Here is a 17,059-nt window from a genome sequence, read left to right on the forward strand (position 1 = left end):
TTTGTTGAAGGCTTTGGACATGCACTTTTGATAAACCCTCATATGGTCAAATGATGCTTGATGTTTCTCATCTAGAAGTTATAACTCTTGAAGTCTCATGGCATGGTAGTCTTCATCTATAACTAGAACTTTGAGGGAGATTCTAAGTGAAAGAATCTCAACCTCTAAGGGTAACACTGCTTTAGTGCCATATATAAGGGCAAAAGATGTTGCCCTATTAGGAGTAGGAATACTCATTCTATAGGCCCACAACACTGAATTTATCTATAAATGCCAATCTCTACCACTCTTACAAATTGTTCTATGTAGAATTTTAAGAATGGTTTTTGTTTGATGCCTCTACTTGACCATTTCCTTGCAGAAAGTAAATGGAGGACCAATGTTGTTTAATCTTGAATTTCTTGTAGAGTTGTTTAAGGTCTTCATTTTGAAATTGGCCTCCTTTTTCAGTGATAATCTTGGAAGGCACTCCATATTGATAATTGATATGGTTCAAAATGAATAGAGAGACTATCTTGCCTGAGGCAATAGAAAGTGGGATAACTTCAACCCATTTAGTGAAGTAATGAGTAGTAGTGGTAATAAACTTGTGTCCACATGATGAGTTGGGATGAATTTTCCCAACAAGATCAAAGGCCCAACGTTGAAATGGCCAATGAGATATAGAAGAAATAAGCTCCTTGCTTGGAGAATGTATCTGGTTACCATGTTTTTGACACTTTTCACATGACTTTCAAAAGCCACTACATTAATCTACATTGTAGGTCAATAGTACCCCACTCTAAGAAACCTTTGTGTCATGGCAAGACCATTGGAATGTCCCCCACAGATGCCCTCATGGATGTCAACTAACACTTGGTTAGATTCTTCCTTTTCAAAGCATCAAAGAAGTGTTCCATCTAGTCCCCTCCTATATAAATGACTAGAGATAAGGGAATGGCAAGAGGAATTTTGGGTAAAGTTTATACATTCAGATCAGTTAAAGGTTTTAGGTATAATGCTATCATGAAGGTATGAGTAAATGGAACCATAATGGGATGACTCACAACCAAAAAGGGTACAAATGACATGACTTTCTCGAGAGTCATAGATAGGGTGATGTAGCTCTTCATCTAGAAAATCAAATATGGATTTGTGTTGCTCTAACTGAAGGAGTTAAGAAAGTGTAGCCATAGTATCAACTGCTTTGTTTTCTACTCTAGGGATTTGCTAAAACATGGAAAATATTAAGCATCATTTCAAGGAATCAACCATTTTCTTGTAAGGTACCATTTTATCATTTTTTGTTTGACATTCATCATTGATTTGGTTGATTATCAACTGGGAATCCCCATAGATGAGTAACTCTATGATTCTCCATTCTATGGCCATCTTAAGTCCATTTGTTAAAGCTTCATATTAAACAATGTTGTTTGTACATGGGAACAATAAATTGTAAGACTTAGGAATCATGTACCCATGAGGAGAAACAAACAACAAAAACCAACTCTTGAACCATTTTGCATAAAGGATCCATCAAAAAACATCTTCATGTTCCTTCAATCATATACATGAGGTGTTAATCTAGGAAGTCAACTTGAATATGTGCATTATCTTATATTGGGAAATCAACCAATTGATCTGCTATGGCTTGTCCTTTGATTTATTTACACTCAATGTACTCTATATCAAAATCTAAAAGGATCATCATCTATTTAGCAAGTCTATCGGTAAGGGCAACCTTACCTAGTAAATACTTGAGTGGATCTATTTTTTCTATGAGTTTTATAGTGTGTAGAAGCATGAAATGTCACAAATTTTAGGAATCAAACACAACTATAAGGCAAGATTTCTCAATGTTGGTGTAGTTAAGCTCATATGAAATAGGAGTGCAATTGATGTAGTATATTTCTCTTTCTTTCCCATGTTCATCACATTGAGCTAGTAATGTCCCTAAGGAAGATTCTGTCACTGAAATATATAGAATAAGTAGTTTCCCTAAGATGGGAGGCATTAAAATAGGAGCCAAGTGTTTCTTGATTTGATCTATGTTCTTTTGACAATCCTCATTCCAAACACATTTGACTCCTTTGTGTAAGTTCTTGTTGAAATGTTGAGCTTTATCTACCAATTGTGAAATGAATCTCCTTATGGATTGATGATGTCCTTGAAGACTCCTCATTTATCTAATGTTTCTAGGAGGTGGCATGTCTATGATTGCTTAGAATTTTTTAGGGTCTACCTCTAGTCCTCTTATTGAAATGATGAATCCCAGTAGTTTTCCAAAGGTGTCTCCAAATGCACACTTTTTAGGATTTAACCTTAATCAAAATTATTCCATGCAATCTAGAATGACTTCTAAATAATATAAGTGTGTGTCTCTTTTCTTAAACTCAGCCAAGGTTTCATCTACATAATATTCCATTTTTTTTGCATCATGTCATGAAAAATGGTGGTGATAGCTTGTTAATAGGTGGGTCCTGCATTTTTTAGTCCAAAAGGCATAACATTCCAACAATAGGTACCCCATGCACAAGTGAATACAATATTTTCTTGATCTTCAGGAGCTATCTTTTTCTAATTTTATGTGGAAAAACCATCCATCAAGGAATAAATCTCATAACTCGTAGTCATATCCACTATCATGTCTATTTTGGAAGTGGAAAATCAGCTTTTGGGCAAGCTTTGTTAAGATATTGTAAATCTGTGCATACACGAATAGATTTGTCATGTTTAGATATAGGTACTATGTTTGAGATACATTCCACATAAGCTATAGCTCATATAAATCAGACACTCAATAGTTTTTCTAATTCTTTTTTGACTAGGAGAGCTATGTGAGGATGCATCTTTCTCAATTTCTATTTAATTGGTTTAACACCTAGAGCTATGGACAAGTGATGCATGATAAGATTACTGTCCAACCCTGGCATATTGGAATAAGTCCATGAAAAGGTGATCTTCTTCTTCTATAAGAACTTAGTGTAAGCTTCTTGTTCTTGTGGTGACAAGGACTGAGACAAGTGTACTATCTGTGGAGCCTCATTTGTACCCAAATTGACTACTTGTGTTGGTTCAATAAGAACTAAAGATCTATCTTGAAAGTAGCTCAAGAGATGATCAAGTACCTCATCTTAGGGTCCTTAGAGTAGGTTTCACCCTTGGATATGTCATTTCTTTTTACTTTTTTTTTTTTTGGTTCTGACACCGTGGTTTTAGCCATTAGAGCTCCTATTCTTTTGATTTTATTTTATTTTTATTTTATGACTAAGGTACTTGATGTCTGGCTCTGTCATGATAGTAACTAGTGAATAGAAAGAAATAATGAATGGGGGGGTGTATGAGATAGAATGGAATATGAATATTATGTGAGGGGGAATATAGGACCTATCCTTAACCCACATTTCCAAAAGGAATGATCCAATTCGATTAACCACAAGGAAGTGATCAATGAAAAAGTGAATCAAACAATGGGGAATATGAAGAAAGGAGGAAAGAATATAATATACTATAGAAATTATGTACTTTAAATATTTAATGAAATAGAAGACAAATAATAACCTCAAAGTAAGGTGAATCTGGAAAATGCTGATTTCTGAAGTCAGTGTACAATTTTAGGGAATTCTGCAACCTGCTCTAGATTTGAAATGTCGAGACAGAGAAAACCTAAAAAGAAATTGTCCTTCTAAGGGTAGGTCAACCTTGACCCAGATAACATGGCATAATCTTACCCCAAAAATTTGACCTTGACCTAAACTGCTTCGACAAAATTTCTATTCACAAATCTCAAAAGTTCGGCAAAAAGGGTATCCAAATTTCAACTCCAATTTGCTGTCATGTACCTGTACCTACAAGAAAAATAATTTTTTTGTTTGGATGGGGGGTTTGACTTGGTCAAAAAACAATTCAAAATCAACCTTGAAATGTAATTGAAATTGCAATATATATAACAAAGTAAATGGAACTATTTACCTTGCTTATATTGAAATCCTTATGGAGGATTCAAATCCTTGAATCCAAAAGTACAGATGCTCCAAATGAATATAGAATTATGTAGGATGTCTCACATCAATAGCATTAAATCTTCCAATCTTGAATGGATCTTTGTATAGGAAAAGGATTGAATGTATGTGGATGGAGAAATCTTCAACAAGAGGGCTCCATAGAGATTTAATTCTTCAATGGCTAACAATGGATCTCCTTGATGAATTGAATCTTGAATAGTTGAATGCTTGATAATGGATCATCCGATCTAATATCTTCTCTTATGCCCTTAGATAATAGATCTTCACTTAATAGAATAATGGATGTGTGAGATAATGGTTCATAGAAAGTGGATCAAAACTTCATAGTGAATGGATGGAAACTTCATAGTAAGTGAATGTCAAAATGAGAGAAGGCTTCCTTATATAGTAATATTGGGAACAAATTTCTAGAGAGGTCAAAATTGGAGAATTAAATCCCAATTAACCTTAACCCCTATAAATGGACCTAGATTAAATGCAATTTAAGAGTCTACCATTCCAAAACCCAAAATAGCCAACTCAAAAGTGGGAAAATATAACTTTTCGAAGCCCAACATTGCAAAACCTTTAGAATTTGAAATTTGGACTTGGCGTCAGGGATGAGGTTGATGCTACCCTAAGTTAGGGTCAAGGTTAGTCAGGGTTGAGGTTGACCTTGAACCTTTAGATCATCCTTGACCCAAAAAGTCAAAGTCCTTAGTTTCATAGAGAAAATTGTCAAAAAGAGGCTGGAAATAGAGAGAGAGAGAAGTAGAACAGGGAAAAAAAAACTAGATCCATACAAAGACCTATTCAAGGTACTTGACATGACCCCAGTCCACTTACTCAGAGGGCTAAACACTCTTAACATGGAAGTGCTTCCATTTTAAGCTGATACATTAAGCTCCCACTTTAGCAAGAGTATGGACTCATTGAAAAATCTTGGTAAAATAGATCATAATGAAAAGATAATATTATTAAAATAAAAGGGAAAAAGATATCCTCAAGCTCCTAGAGCCTCAAGTCTTAGTCAACTCCAATATCACAATAAGAGAGACATCTCTAGGAGAAGAGAAAGAGTGTGATTATCTCACCCAATGAGAACTTATGTCCCATTGTGAACCACACAAGGAAAAAACACAATTGGAAAGATGGAATTGAACTGCCTAGTGAATGTGGCTACTCACTAGTTAACCCATCAAAATATTCTATTTTGTAAGAGTAAAAAAAAAAAGCAAAAGAGATCTAATGTTAAGGACAACTTTGACCTTAAGGGATCAAATTTTTTGAAACTAGAGGGATCAAGAGATCCTAAAATATAAAGCCATGCTTTAGGGATTAGTCACTAATTCAAAAAGGGAGAAAAGGTATCTTAAAAAATAATATATATGTATTGAAAAGTGTGTGTGTGTGCAATACGTGAGTAGAGCATTTGCCCTTACGTTAAAGTCATTGCTAACACTTTAACACGAGCAATGACTTTAATGAAAACATATAAAACTCCATTGATTACGCTTCTACTATGAGATACCCCTAGATGAAGACAAATTAAGGGAAATACCACAAAAAAATACAAAGAACATAGAAGGGATCTACCTACTGTGGGGTCAATATGATCATAAGATTATATATATATATATATATATATATATATATATGATATTATTGAAAATGAATTGACATCATTCCCCAAAGAAAGTAGAACTACAATCACAAAGGAGGAAAGATCACATAAGAGATATGAAGAAGAATCTTTTCAGACCATGACTTGGAGACCAAAAAGAATTAGTGCTAACAAGTTGTAGATCCAAGAAAATTACACAAGGAAATATGTATGAACAATAGCACAAGTACACCATAATATGAAACAACATATGGAAGAATAGAGATACATATAGAGGAATACTACAATAGGTTCGATTCCTTTATCACCTTGCACTAACAGAGAAACAAAGATCATATAAAAGAATCTAACAACATGTAGCAAGCACATCACATGAGAAGCACAATACAACAGACAAACACACAAAAGCCTACCATGAAGGACTAGCCAATCAAGCACACCACCTACTCTCCCCATCTCATTCTATAGCATTTAGAGAAGGTGGATAAATAAAAAGAGGGACTATATCCAACATAGTAGGAATAATAGCCAATTCCAAACAAGGATCCTCTTGAGAATCACAATGTTCAATACTAGGTGTAATTGTTAATTGTAAGGAAAGCATAGTAGGTAAATCAATGTCAATGTCAATAGTTTCATATTCATCATTAACATCATTAGTATCATCAAAAGTATCTTCTTCATCTAGATGAATCAAAATAGGATCTAAGATATGAATGAAACCATTAGAATCATGCATCTTAACATCATTATTAGCAACAACTTCTTCTAATACATCATGCATAGTTGTATCCAAAGAAGGTAAATATTTATGAAGAACAAAATTATGAGCTTTAGCTTGAGCATGAAAATTCTTACAATATTTATTAGTAGATCGATTACATTTTGTCTTGTTTGAAATGTGTTGAGAACTAGGAGGAGAAATTACTGGATCCTTCACAAGGTCTATAGGAGGATTAATAGGATTATCAACAGACAAACAAGCAATAGGAGGAGATTTATTAAAAAATGTAGAAGGCATAAATAAAGGAGGTATGGAAGGTGTAGGAAACAGACCATGATTAAGATCCATAGGAGGTTAACTTAACTAAAGAATCTTATGATGATTATAGGCTTGATATGAGCAGAAAAGATGATCAAGTCAAGAAGGACATGAATTAGGTAATGAAGGCCAAAATAAGTCAAGGGTAGCATAATCCTTGGGCCTAGAACAGTGATATAAAATATGATTAACTGACTTCACTTCTTCGTCATGAACAAATTTAAGACATTTATGAGTAGGTGAAGTAATAACATGCATCGCATTTAACCACATAAAACCAAGCTTGACTTGAAACTAATCAGAAGTAGGAGCAACAACAAAGGTAGTGTTCAAAAATTTTCCACAAAGTTCAACCGATAAATTAATAGAACCAAATGATGGATCAAGAAAACCATTACAAGTTTGAATCCACACATCAAATGTATCATAAAAATCATGTTGCAATCTTTTCAAAAAAAGATTCTCTTCAGTAATAACATTGACTAAGGATGAAGGATCAATAAGACAACCACAAGTAGGTATCTAAGAAACCCTAACAACAATATAAAATAGACCATCAAGAGATTTAATAGTCTCAAAATCATCAAAGGTAATCAAAAGTTCCCAAGGTCTTTTATTCTTAGGTTGATGTTGAGGTTTAGGTTGAATCTTAAATTTAGGCTTAAAGTTTTGGTTGAAGTTGAGATGAAACTTGAGATTGAAGCTAAAGTGGAGATAAAAATTGAACAACGTGCTCCACTTGATTAACAAAATGAGTAAGATCATCCTTCTTTGAATCATACACAATATCCATAGAAGATGGCTAAGCAATAGTATTAGTATCATGTGTAGGTAAAGGATTCATATAGATTTGAAGTTTTTGATTAGGAGGAGAAACAAATTTATTCCCACTACCATCAAAATTATCAATATATAAGGCATTATAGTCAATTAAGTATTGAACCTTATGTTTTAAAGAATAACATTTCTTAGTATCATGACCATTCTGACAATGATATTGACAAAAAGATTTATGATCAAAAGATTTAGATGCAATCATAGTAGGTAAAAGTGGTCGAATAGGAGGTAAAGTAATCATATTAGTAGTTAAAAACCTATTCATAATAGAATGTAAAGATTTAGAAAGAGGAGTAAATGTATGATGCAACCAAAAAGTAGTAGATGCAAACATATCATTGTGAGATTCAACAACAACTTGATCAACAACTACACTTTCTTGTTTGTTTATCTTGACATAGTTGTTGAATTTTTGAAATTTAATTGGATTAGGAGCAACATCACTTTTATCAACTGGAACAAGAGTCTTTGGAGTATTTATCTCAAATTGACTCACTTGTAATTGATAATGATGAAGCACTACACAAAGTTGTTGAAATGAGGTAAATTCAATAAGCATAATCTTATCTCTAATATCCTTTTGTAAATGCTTAAATCTACCAATAAATTTAGTCAATTTTCCCTTATAACTTTGTTTATGATTCATCAAATCAATCAAAGACACTTGTGGACCAATGTTGTTTTGAAATTGTTGAATAATAGCATTGGAAAGTTGTGGAAATGAATCAATAGAATAAGGAGGCAAGGGACAAAACCATTCTAAGGTGTTGTAGCAAAAGGTTCTAGCAAACAACATGCCTAAAATCCTATGGTCATGAGCATAATCACTAAAAAGGATTTGAAATGTTTTAACATGATGAATGGGGTTTCCATTACCATTGTAATTCTCAAGATGAGGCATATCAGCTTGCTGAGATGTCACATGTAGGAATACTAAACTTATTTTGAGTCAAGGTAGCAAGTTGTTTTTATAAAGATGACATAGTTTTAGCCAAACTAGTAAGTGTTGAATCATTAGAGGAAATAGGAAGAATAACAACATTAAAAACACAAGGTAAAGTGTATGAAGCTATAGGAATGGAAAACACATCTGGAGGAACACTTGGAACCATAGTTGGAAGAGGATTAGAATAAATAAAAGGAACATTATAATTAGAAGGTTGGGATGTAGGAAGGAATACAAGAGGAACACTCATAGGAATAGAGGAAACCATCACAATCACCAAATAAGGAGTATATGAAAGAACACTAGGGAAAAGAATAGAAGAAGTTTCTATACTAGTGATAGGAGGAATCAATCCTAAATCTTAGCTTCTTGAGCTAAAGGTTTAACATTTGCATGCAAAAGGTGAGTAATACCACACAAGAGGTTAACACCTTGATTACTATCATGAAGAACTTTCTTAAGAGCTTCTATAGCTTGAATAGAATCTTGATTATGGTTTTTTTGAATAAGTTGATTACCCATTTTATCAAGCTCAGTTGAAAGTTTTTGGAATTTTTCAGAACTCTTAAAGCATCATCCTCATCATAAGATGAGTGAGAATATTTTTTCTCAATAATAGGATTGGAATAAGGAATAATAAAATTCTCATCCGAGATCCTAAGAAAAGGAGAAGAAGACTCATGATCAAAGGTACCCATAAGTCTACGACTTTGTCTAACCAAAAGATTAGAAGTAGGACTAGAAGTAATATATCTCATAAACCAATGCAAATGAACTAAAATAAGAAAATATAAAGCATGAATATTTTTGTATTTTGAAAGAGATGTTGCAATCTTTTTGGATTTTTGAAAGATAAATGTAAGAAATCTAATTAGCATGCAAGATTTAACATTAAAGAAAAATCTTACACCAAAAAGATAATATAAAAGGAAATTTAACACCACAAAACACAATAGGGCATCTAATTCCACAAAGAAAAGAGGGTAAGTGTGTCAGGTTCACCAAAATGAATAGAAATGAATAATGAATGGGGTGTGTATGAGATAGAATGAAATATGAATATGATGGGAGGGGGAATATAGGACCTATCCTCAACCCAAATTCCCAAAAGGAATGATCCAATTTGATTAACCATAAGGAAGTGATCAATGCACAAATGAATCAAACAATGGAGAATATGAAGAAAGGAGGAACTCCTATAATCTACTATAGAAAGCATGTACTTGAAATCTTGAATGAAATAGAAGAAAAATACTAACCTCAAAGTAGGGTGAATATGGAAAATCCTAATTTTTGAAGTCTGTGTATAATTTTGGGGAATTCTGCAACCTACTCTAGATTGGAAATGTTGAGATAGAGAAAACCCAAAAAAAATTTGTCCTTCCAAGGGTAGGTCAACCTTGTCCTAGATAATAGGGCACAATCTTACCCCCAAAAGTTGACCTTGACTTGCATTGCTTTGACAAAATTTCTATTTGTTGATCCCAGGAGTTTGGTGAAAAAGGTATCCAAATTTGAACTCTAATTCATTGTCTTGTACCTATACCTAGAAGAAAAATGATTTTTTTGTTTGGATGGGGGGTTTGCCTTGGTCAAACCCCAGTTTGGAATCAACCTTGAAATGTAATTGAAATTGCAATATATATAAATAGAATAAATGGAACTATTCACCTTGCATATATTGAAATCCTTGTGAAGGATTTTAATCCTTGAATCCACAGGTACATATGCTCCAAATGAATGTAGAATTGTGTAGGATGTCTTAAATCAATGATATTAGATCTTCAACACCAATCTTGAATTGATCTTTGTATAGGAAAAGGCTTTAATGAATGTGGATGGAGAAATCTTCAAAAAGAGGACTCCATAGAGATTGAAACCTTCAATGGCTAACAATGGATCTCCTTGATGAATTGGATCTTGAATGCTTGAATGCTTGATAATGGATTGTCTGATATAATATCTTCTTTTACACCCTTAGATAATAGATCGTCACTTCATAGAATAATGGATGTGTGAGATAATGGTTCATAGAAAGTGGATCAAAAATTCATAGTAAGTGGATGTCAAAATGAGAGAAGAAGGCTTCCTTATATAGTGATCTACGACACAAACTTCTAGAGAGGCTAAAATTGGAGAATTAAATCCCAATTAAACTTAACCCTAGAAATGGACCTAGATTAAATATAATTTAAGAGTGTACCATTCTAAAACCCAAAAAAATCGACCTAGAAGTGTGAAAATGAAACTTTTTGAAGCCCAACATCAGAAAACCTCCAAAACTCAAAATTTGAACTTGGGTTTAGAGACAAGGTTGACCCTGCCTATGTAGTGCCTCTCCCATTTGACTTTTGTAAGTCATCCCGATGGATGCAACCTGGTTGATGTTTCATTGTGATGGATCATGTTTGGGACCATGAGTGGTCTACACCATTGAGGTGATTGGATTTATGTTTCATATTAGTTGCTTGATTATGCTTATGGCTAATTTATGAGATTATGATTTGATTTATGGTTCATCGAGGTTTGTACCAGTGCTTACGAGGATCGATGTGGTATCATGAGGTTGTTCTATGATTACCTTGAGATGTGTGTAGAGATTGCACTATGTACTATTACCATGCTACACTGGACTAGGCTATTATAGCAGTGGTTAGTCATGTTTGTGGTTGTGTTCGCTTATGTGTTTTAAGTGCCTTTTTATGTTGATTAATCAACCTTTATTAAATGATTAAATTATTAGAAATGGATTGTCCATGTTGGATTATTTGGTTATGTACTACAAACATTTACCGTATTATATTTTGATCTGAGAGATATTTGTTACTTATGCTATGTCTTACATTTGAGAGGGCCTGAGGGTCAGATGTTATACATTGATTTCAGTATCATAGATTTTAGACTACTATGCTATTCATTTGATCATATTTGCATGATGATGCCATTTTGAGATGACAGTGTGTTTTATGATGATATTTGGTTATCTGGTATTTGGACATATCACTGATTATGTTATGTGATAGATTTAATGCTATGGTTATTTACTTCATTCCTGCATTGTTATGCTTTATGCAAACATGAGTGATGTAAATAGATTATTTTGATATAGTTAAATAAATGGTTAAATTAGGTGATTTAATACATTTATTGCTTCAACTATGTTATTATATACAATTACACTTGATCATGTTGTTTAGTGTGCATGATTTATACCCCTGGCAGTGGCACATGGAGTTAATGATTCAACCATTCATATTTTACCAATGTTGTCTTTATATGGTCAATGTATCCTTATCTTTTAATAGTTTAATTAAACCTTTCGATGATTATTAAATCCAAACTTATTTTCATTATGTGATTATACTAGTGAGCATGTCTGTGCATTTAGAGTTTTGCATTGTTGTGAAAGTTGTTATGGAAATTTATGTGTTTTTTGGGCTTTTTAATTGATTTATTTTAATTTTTGATAGCTTTTCCATAGATGAATTCCTATTTCTAGGAATAAACTATTTTTGTTTGGGTCGATTCGAGGTTTAACTAGGTTGACTAGTTAATTTCCCTAATCAACTATTCACTTGAAAAGTGAATAAATATCCAAAAAGGAATTTAATTCGTCACTTCTCACTTTTGAATTAGAAAGTTGGAGAGTAAAACCCAAAATCCTCTTCATGAGGATTTAATATTTTGTTCATTGTGGGAGCTACGGGCTTGGGATCATCGCGAGGGTGAGCTCGTTGGATCTAGCTCGGGGAAACCTTGGATTGCCATGATTTTCAACTACTTCTATGGGCTATTTATTTTATGGTTCAAATTTCTATTTTGACCTTTTGACTGTGAGGTAGGGCTTTCCTATTTTATGGTTTTGACTCTATTTCTGCTTCTATTTTTGGCAGCTATTTGTTTGGAGGTTGAGAACTAGTGTTCCCCTCCGTTTCTATATGTTAGTTCTACCTGGTTGGGCGGGTACAAACATTTCTCTATTTTTTTAGATGAGGGTTTGGGGTTTTGCACTGTTATGCTAACTATTTTTGCATATGGTATCCGAACTTGATTATTTTTGGATTTTAAGGGTTTTTGTACCCAAAGGCCAAATGGGTTTTAATTTCAAAATTTTTCCAAAATTTGGGGTTTTTACCTCATTTTGCATGCCACCCTATTTTCTCAAGTTTTCTTGGCACAATGTGGGTTGTGGACTTGGATGATCCATTTGGATATTAGTTAGACCACTATTGCTCTTTTATGTTGCACTGGGATGCATTTCATATCCATACTCCTGATGTCACGTTCAGTTGAGTGATTTTATACCTGTTGTTATGGTTTCTCTTGGACCTTTGTTATTGTTTCGTGGACACTAGGATTTGTGTAGAATCCATACTCCCAGATTGAGGCCAGTTGAGTGAGTTCATGATGTTTGGTCTTGTTGCATCATTGGGATTCGTGTAGAATCCATACTCCCAGATTGAGGCTAGTAGAGTGATTTCATGATGTATGGTTTTATTTGGCTTTGGGATTCGTGTAGAATCTGTCCTCCTGAGTTGCTTTTGGTTGGGTGTTTTGTTTTTCATTGTATTCTCATCCCATCCTTGTGTTATGATCTTCATGATGGTGGTGAGCCATACATGAGTACGTGCACATACATATCTGTCAGGTGACCTGCGGGGCCTGCCCTTTTGTGGACTTGCCAGAAGTTATGATCATTGGGGTTGGAATGGAAGTATACATTCCCAAGGGCACTTGTCATAGGATGAGCATGGCTAGGGTAGGGTAGCATATGAAGGGTGCTTGTATCTTGCAACTTGGTGACCTCAGTCCCATAGGGTTGGCAAAGGAAGTTTTAATCAAGTGATAATTAAAGAAAATGTGTGGCTGGTAATAAAACTTAAGATAATGAAAAAGTTCTATGCGTTGGCCTTCAAGGGAGTACCTTGAGTGAGTGTTCACATTTGTGTGATGGCCTCCAAGGGAGTACCTTGAGAGTGTTTCCACATGTGCTCTGATCTTGGACTTTTGGATGCCAAGTGACTCTCCATGATGTCAGCCCCTACTTAGTAGCCTATTGAGTGTCTGACCAGGACCTGTACTCCTTGCATTGTCTTAGGTTCGTGGCTAAAACCATCATACTATTTGGCATGAGTGTTAGCCATGGATGTTTTTTTTGTGTGTTTTTGGTTGGATCATTATCTCCATCAACATGGTGGGTGTGGACCTATGGGTGCCACGTGTTTGGGAGGCATAGCTACCCATATCATTGCTAGGGACCGATGTATAGAGACATTCTTTTGTTCTAGTGCGCGACCATTGCTGGATGTTTTCACTTGATGCTTTAGATTCCAGAGTATGCTTTCTTGTGATTTATGCTTTCATTGGAATGCTTGGATATCATGTTTAGATGATGTTAGTTTATTTGATGCATTATCATATTATGACTTTTAGCATATGAATAGATGATGTAAATTGCTGTATTGGATTATCTATTGCTTATTGGTTAGCATGTTAGATTTCCTTATTACAATGTTCAACATGTGATAGGTGATGTTATCTACTTGAAGGATTATCTTATGCTTTACTACTAGCATGTTAGATTCCCTTATGCTTATATGGTAGCATGTTTTAGTAGTGACGTCCCTATTACAATAGTATCGATGATCTGATTGGTGGTTTGGGATGTTACACGCGGAAAATGGCTAGGATCCATGATGGTCTTATGATGCTATTGACAGTTAGGACGAACCTCATAATTAGTTTGGTTGATCAATTATTTTGATGTTATTTTTTTACATTGCGATGTTGTTTATGTTCATTGTGATGTTACTTTTTGTACGTCCTTTATTGCTTTGGTTTAGATGGATAGATGTTCCTCTTTCTTGTTTCATGGAATCTTCTTATTTATGCACTCGAGTGTTCATTCCTCGATCTATGTGGATCCAGTACTCCCTGGTGTGGAGGTTTTTTTTCCCATTTCATTCCTCATTTTGACCCTTAGAGTTATTTTCTTGCTTTCCTAGGCAACCATGTGTCAACATGGTGTGATACAATAAAGTGTCACACACTCATTGGAGTTCTGTCGTGCGTTCCCTGATTATATCACACACCTCTTGGAGAAATATTGTATGATACTTTCTAGTATTGCACCTCCTTATAAGAACTATCATACGATACCCTTAAAGTATCACGTGCCTTCAATTGATGTATTGCCTAGTCCTTGAAAGTGTCACCCTCCTTCTTTAGGAATGTCACGCGATACTTTGCAGCGCTGTATTAAAGTATCGCCTGGTTTTTGCAAAAACTTGTGTGAGCGGGCAGCGAGCACTTTTTGGTTTGTTCTAAATTTTTTGGGAGTTTTTTGGGGTACCCTCCTAGGCATTCTTTAGTCCTTTGGTGACACATTTTGAATTCAAAATGTGTTTGATTTGAATTTAGTTTGTGTTCTTTGTCATCAGTTGTTTTGGTCAGTGTTGGTGTTTGGAGATTCGTTGGTTGCCAGGATGGTGGTTAAGTCTTCCGTTGCAATCTTTGTGATCCCTGTATAATGTTGTCATGTGCATTCATACTTCTAAAAAAAATAAATTATTCTGACTAGCATTTCATCCTTGTTTCCAAGGATCTTTAGATGGGGCATTACAGCCTAGGTTAGGGTCAAGGTTGTCCTTGACCTTGTAGACACCTAAAAACCTTTAGAAAATAAAGTATTTTTATTTTCTGAAAAATTCCTGATGACATCATCATTTATTAATTAATTAATTATTTAATTAACTAATTAATGTTTATGCCATTAAATCCCTTTATCTTAATTAAAAATATTTAATTAAGGAATCCCTCCCAAAAATGTTTAAATCTTATTTAAACATTATTTCCTTATTTATTAATTATTTAATTAATAAATTGACCAAAAAACACAAAATAAATAAAAATTTATTTTTTGCCCAAAACTTGGCCAATTTCCTTAAGACCACTAACCTCTTCCAAAATCTTCTAATCCTTCTTTAATTTTGATTAAAGGCTAATCCCATCATTTCCTACCCCTAATCCCAACTCAAAATATTTAATTAAGATTAAATATTAATCCTCATGTTTATTAAAAAAGTTTTAATAAATATCTCCTCAACCCAAACCCTTGAAATAAATAAAACTTTATTTATTTCCTAAAAATCTAATTTATCCTCATCCTAAGAAGTTCTAGACTCTTCTAGAAAGTCTTCATCCTCATCCTAGGAAATTCTAGACTATTCTAGAAAGTCTTTATCCTCATCCAAAGTCTAGACTCTTCTAGAAGATGTCTTTAAACCTAATCCTAATCCCCTCCTAACCTTGTCACATTCTCTAAACATGGGTTAAGACTTACTAACCCAAGCCAAAGTTAGCAAATATCTCCTCCTTCACCCACCCTCATTAATGGCCATCCACTTGCCTATCCCTAAGCTAATCCTAAACCATCCTAATCCATCCTCTAATCATTTGTACAATCCTAAGAAAGCTTAAAACCTTCCTAATCAAGCCCAAGTCAAAATTCCTCTCATCTCCTTCAAAATATCCCAACCATAAAACTTTATGAAGCCCACTAGGCCATAAATGACTCTTCCAAGCCCTTTTATTTCTCTTACAAGCCATTATGAGGGTCTTTATGAAGATTTTATCCCATTGAGCCTCCTTTGTTGACTCATCCTTCCCCTTTCCTCCATCCTCTCACGCTGTGACATGTGTCACTCCTTGATTGGCTGTAAGGAAGCACAATCCATGTGCTCTCTTCTCATGCAATCTGAGCCCTCCATGAGTTTTTTCCCATCCTTGCATCTTAGCCCTCAATCCCTCAAGCCTCTTGCCTATAAATTGGATCCTTCCCCTTTAAAAAACAACACAATCCATGAAGTAAAGTCATAATGCCATTTTAAGAAGCCATTTTACATCAAAATCATACACTCACACCCAAATTCCAACTCCATTTGAAGCCCTTTTTGAAACATAAGCTTGAGCATACATCTTATCTATTTAGACAAATCCACTCAACAAGAGAGCTTCTTATTGAGAGAGTCCATTAATGGCTCATATTCTCAATTGAGAGCTCATCTTAGTCTATCTTGAAGTTTATGAATTTTGTTTAGTTTGTAGAAGTTTTATTTAAATTTGGTTTCTATTAGCATACTAACATTGCTCATATATAGACCTAGGTCCAAGTCGAGGTCAACCTTAACCCTTTAGGTCATCCTTGACCCAAAAATTCAAAGTCCTTAGTTTCACAGAGAAAGTTGTTAGAAAGAGGCTAGAAATAGAGAGAGAAGCAGAATAGGGGGAAAACAACTAGATCCATGAAAAGACCTATTCGGGGCACTTGACATGACCCCACACCTCTTACCTAGAGGGTTAAATGCTCTTAACATGGAAGTTCTTCCATTTTAAGGTGATACAATTGGTTCACTGGTGGAAGATATTACATGTTCAATGGCATTCAAGTAACATGCTATCTCATAATCATTTTGAAATGTTAAGAGATCAGGTTCTTGATAGAGTTGGGGCTAATCAATAAGGTTAGGATGAATAAGAGGTAAGTTAATGACTAGTTAAAGGTTGTAAATGTGAATGATATCATCTCTAGTGATCGAAAAGTCAGAGTCCATCAAGTGTCTCGTTAA

The sequence above is a fragment of the Cupressus sempervirens genome, chromosome 7 (assembly GCF_028749045.1).
Source record: "Cupressus sempervirens isolate cs-2001-9-10 chromosome 7, ASM2874904v1, whole genome shotgun sequence".
NCBI lineage: Eukaryota > Viridiplantae > Streptophyta > Pinopsida > Cupressales > Cupressaceae > Cupressus > Cupressus sempervirens.